A 6,027-nucleotide genomic window follows, 5' to 3' on the forward strand; every position below is an offset into this window, starting at 1 on the left:
AGGGTATCATAGATGAAACATAAATCTTCCTGAATATTGAATCCTTAATAAATGTCCAATTCCCTCACTTACTCACAATATCCACCCCTGGTTTGTCAAAGCTAGAGAATCGTTATATTTTTACTCCTTGGTGTAAATGAAATGTCACTTACTGACAAAATGGCATCTCATCAATCTTACTGAAGACAGACCCCTTATTTAGCGGACAGCTCACTCACTCACTCACTCACTTTATCAACCACTCACTCATTCGCACACTCACTCACTCATTCATTCACTGTATCAAAGACTGGTTTGTCAAAGCCTATATTATTGCACTTTAATGGAGATACAAGGCTATCTACTGACAACAGGGTATTGTGTAATAGGCATCCGCTTTAATCATGCTATTCTGACAAATCAAACTGATAAGCAATAAATAGATGATGCTATCCGAGACTTCCTTGTATGTGTAATTTTTGTTGTAGTGGGAAATTTAGAGCGTTCGGGTCTTATACCTATACGAATAAGCAAGCATCCAATATTTAGATGTTAAAACACAACGAAATGTATTTACTCAACTTCAAAGTGAAGGGGATAAGCGTTTGCTGTAATATATGAACACATCTGATGTACCAGCAGCACATATACCTCAAGTTTGGATGCTCTTTAACAACGGGTCCACACTCTCCAAACTATCTGTAAAGAGACATTTTCGGCCATTTTGTCCATATTTGATCAATCGTGGTTTTGAACCCCAAACAGGCCCCATGTTGTAAGTGTCTCTGCGCATGCTGCAATGCATGAATGCTTATGATATTTGTGCCACGTCAGGTGAGGTGGTGCCAGGTGGTACCAGGACATGTTCCACAAGTTGCAAACTACATACAGCATCACTACATACCAGCATCACTACATATCATCATCACTATATACCATCATAACTACATATCAGTAGATAACGTCGTCACTTCATACCGTCATCACTACACGTCGTCATCACTATATAAAATCATCACTACATACCATCATCACTACATACCATCATCACTGCATACCATAATCACTACATACCATCATCACTACATAAGATCATCACTACATACCCTCATCACTACATACCCTCATCACTACATACCATCATCACTACATACCGTCATCACTACATACCAGGATAACTATATACCATCATCACTACATACCATAATCACTGCATACCATAATCCATACATACCATCATCACTACATAAGATCATCACTACATACCCTCATCACGACATACCATCATCACTACATACCATCATCACTACATACCATAATCACTACATACCATCATCACTACATACCATAATCACTACATACCATCATAACTACATACCATCATCACTAAATACCAGCATCACTACATGTTATCATCTATACAAACTATCATCACTAGATACCATCATTAGTACATACCAGCATGACTACGTACGATCATCGCTTCAAACCAGCATCACTACACACCATGATCACATCACACTACAAAACGTCATTACTACATAACATCATCACTACATACAGCATCACTACATACCTGTATCACTACATACTATCATCACTATATACCATCATAACAACTCATCAGTAGATTACATCATCACTACATACCGTCATCACTACATATCATCATCACTGCATACCATCATCACTACATGCCACCATGACAACATGCCATCGTCACTACTTACCATCATCACTACATACCATTATCACTACTTACCATCATCACTACATGCCATCATCACTACATACCATCATCACTACATACTGTCATCACCTCATGCCATCATCACTACAAACCATCATCACTACATGCCAAGATCATTCCATACCGTCATCACTACATCCCATCACCACTACATACCATCATCACTACATACCATCATCACTACATACCATCCGCACAACATGCCATAATCATTCCATACCGTCATCACTACATGCCATCATCACTACATACCATCAGCACTACATACCATCATCACTACATACGATCACTAAATACCATCATTCCTACATAGCATCATCACTACATGCCATCATCACTACATACCTTCATCACTTCATGCAATCGTCACTGCATACCGTCATCACTACATGTTATCATCAATACAAACTATCATCTCTACATAACGTCATTTCTACTTACCATTTCTACGGTTGCGGGCTGCCAATCTCCAATCTCGACGTCCATATCGTGGGCCAATATTGACGCCGTTTCATCAACGTCAACGTCTGCTGTGGGCCCAACGTCACCTCCGATGGACCCAGAGAGACTGGAATCGAGTCGTCCTTGGCGATGAATCCAGGTTTACCCTCAGATTTGCGGACGGCAGGCATAGAGTCATCACTACATAACAGCATTACTACATAGCAGCATCACTATAGTGAGTGAGTGAGTGAGTTAAGATTTTTAGTCACATCGGCAATATTTCAGCCATATCGTGACTAAAGCAAGTTATAAATATATCAACAATTTAAGTGAAATTATAAAATTCTGCCAACAAAGGACAGTAAAATAACTAGATTATCACAGATATATATGTAAAACTAGTAATTGAATCTAAAACATTTTAACTATGGGGGACAACACAACATAAAAATGGGCTATAGATCGCTAACAACTGAAGGTAGATCACCATACTAGGGACCATGGGGACTTACAGTACATTTGCTTCCTGCATGGACCCTAGCTTGATTTACACCATCCCTTCAGTCGTCAGCAAGTTTTGACAAATTAGCCATAAGTTAAAATAGCACATATTCTACGATTAAAACTCATGGTATATTTAAATTTAGTTTGAATGTGTTGGGACTTACGTACCCCTACAGGAGGACAATAATTTTACAGTGCTTCAACCCCCTGTGAGGATACAGCCACTAACAATCTCAGCTGTTCAATTAAAAGCATCACTATAAAACATGATCATTACATACCATCATCACTACATACCGTCATCACTACACACCGTCATCACTACATACCATCATCACCACATTCTGTCATCACTACATAGCTTCATCACTGTACACCGTCATCACTTAATACCATCATCACTACATACCATCTTCACTATACAATCATCATTACATACCGTCATCACTACATACCATCATCACCACATACCATCATCACTACATACCATCATCACTACATACCATCATCACTACTTACCATCATCACTACATACCAGCATCACTAAGTATCGTCATCACTACATGTTATCATTTATGCAAACTATCATCAGTAGATAACATCATTACTACATACCAGCATCACGGCACGCTCACGTGGAATGTTCCAGGCTTCAATTCCGCTGCCAACTGCGCAGTGGCAGTAACCATGATATTTATAACCAGGATCACAATGTATCTGATTCCTTCTATGACAAGCATTTTAAATCCATGTTAAATTAAGTTTCGTACACTCCCTATCACTGTACATATGAGGTTATGCATGGCATATCATGCATGTGTCCGATGTAGAAACGTATCGTACACTCCCTATCACTGTACATAGGAGGTTATTCATGGCATGTTTCCGATGTAGAAAAGTATCCTACACTCCCTATCACTGTACATATGAGGCTATGCATGGCGTGTCCGATGTAGAAACGTATCGTACACTCCCTATCACTGTACATAGGAGGTTATTCATGGCATGTTTCCGATGTAGAAAAGTATCCTACACTCTCTATCACTGTACATGTGAGGTTATGCATGGCATGTTCTCCATGTAGTAGGTTTAAACTTGCTATTACACAAATAAGCAATACCCTGAATGATTATGTAAATGTTGTAAAGACAGGGAAGATCTTGTAATGAAGCTCATTTCCCTATGCTGCTTGAATGCGAGCGTTACTTAACACTAAGAAATATGTATCTTCAACAATAAATCAAGTTCCACACCATTTATCGAACTATTTCACCGAAACTTTGATGCAGTATATAACATTTATCTATACTACCCATCAAAAGTTTAGACTCACTTAAAGTCACTCACTATATGTTATGTATATATATGTAGTTACATCGAAGATGCATTTCTCCACTACCTTGGGGGAACCAACTGTAAATCTCATGCAGATGAACTTCACGAGGATCATGCATCAAATTACTTAAAAGCATGTGCCAATATCGTGCATGTGAACAGCTGTGTTTTGGTGTAAAGATTTGTTAAGAATTCCCCAATTTTCACTGAGTTTCATGATTTATTGAACTCATCACAATAATCTTTTCAATGTTACGAATTTGCTTTACAACAAATCAGTTCGTGTGTAAACAGTACATATAAACAGTATGGAATATTTTGCAAAATCTAGTTTAGAACAATTGACTGAAGTAAAGGCTACATTTACACTAGTGAATCTAAACTTTTGATGGGTAGTATATATTTATATAAAGTCCATCAGCCAAGGAAAAAGAAATCAATCATTTCACTGGCATACGTGATTCATGTAATCACTGATTTATTTTACTAAATAAACTGTCTGTATACCCTCGTAATTACATAACATGCAATCGCTACAGGCCATTATCACTAGATACAGTCATCACAAGTTACCATATACCAAACATATAATCATCACAGGCTACCATCAACACAACATATAATCATCACAAGCTATAATCAAGACAACATATTATCATCACAAACTACAATCAACACAACATATACTCATCATCGCTATCATAAACACAACATATAATCATCACAAACTACAATCAACACAACATATAATCATCACAAACTACCATCAATACATCATATAACCATCACAAGCTACCATCAGCACAACATATAATCATCAAAAGTTACCATCAACACAACATATAATCATCACAAACTTCAATCAACACAACATGTAATCATCACAAGTTACCATCAACACAACATATAATCATCACAAGCTACCATCAACACAACATATAATCATCAAAAGCTACCATCAACACAACATATAATCATCACAAGCTACCATCAACACAACATATAATCATCACAAGTTACCATCAACACAACATATAATCACCACAAGCTACCATCAACACAACATATAATCATCACAAGTTACCATCAACACAACATATAATCATCACAAGCTACCATCAACACAACATATAATCATCAAAAGCTACCATCATCACAACACATAATCATCACAAGCTACATTAAAACACAACATGTAATCATCACAAGTTACCAATCGACACAACATATAATTATCACAAACTACAATCAACATGTAGCCGTGTGATATTTCATTCTGCTTAAACAGAAAGTGTAGTATTTTGTACATAGTCATATGTCAGTTCATATTTTAATTTATAAAAAAAACATAAAATAAATAAACCAAACACAAACTACCTTTTTATAAAATATTAAAATTACCTGAAGTGCCATGTGGGTGCTGTAATAGCAGTCATGTCATGTCATGTCATTGTCTGGTCTTGATTGTTTACTAACACTGGTCACCATCTCGGTTCCTCGGGTCTTCCAATTTTCACCCTCTTCTTTTTCTGAATTGGGAATCATCCCAATTCACTTCAATTCTTCTTCTCTATAAGTAGACTCACCTTATTGCCACTTACCTGCCACTGATTGGTTTCTTATGCCAAACAATTCTCTTCTTGGTTGTGATTGGCCCTTTTGGTTTGCCATAGTTTTCTTGTTGCTCACCTGTAGATTGTTCCTCAGTGTGTGTACCTGTCCCTCACACAACATTTAATTATCACAAACTACAATCAACACAACATATAATCATCACAAGCTACCATCAACAAAACATTTAATTATCACAAACTACAATCAACACAACATATAATCATCACAAGCTACCATCAACACAACATATAATCATCACAAGCTACCATCAACACAACATTTAATTATCACTACAGGCCTGAATCACTATATATCATCACTACATACATACCAACATCAGTTATATCATCACAACATGCAAGGCCAAAACTATCGTGCTCCGATAAAAGCACTGTGCTACG

The sequence above is a fragment of the Haliotis rubra genome, unplaced genomic scaffold (genome assembly GCF_003918875.1).
Source record: "Haliotis rubra isolate DU_JTF1 unplaced genomic scaffold, ASM391887v1 Scf1682, whole genome shotgun sequence".
Taxonomy (NCBI): Eukaryota; Metazoa; Mollusca; class Gastropoda; order Lepetellida; family Haliotidae; genus Haliotis; species Haliotis rubra.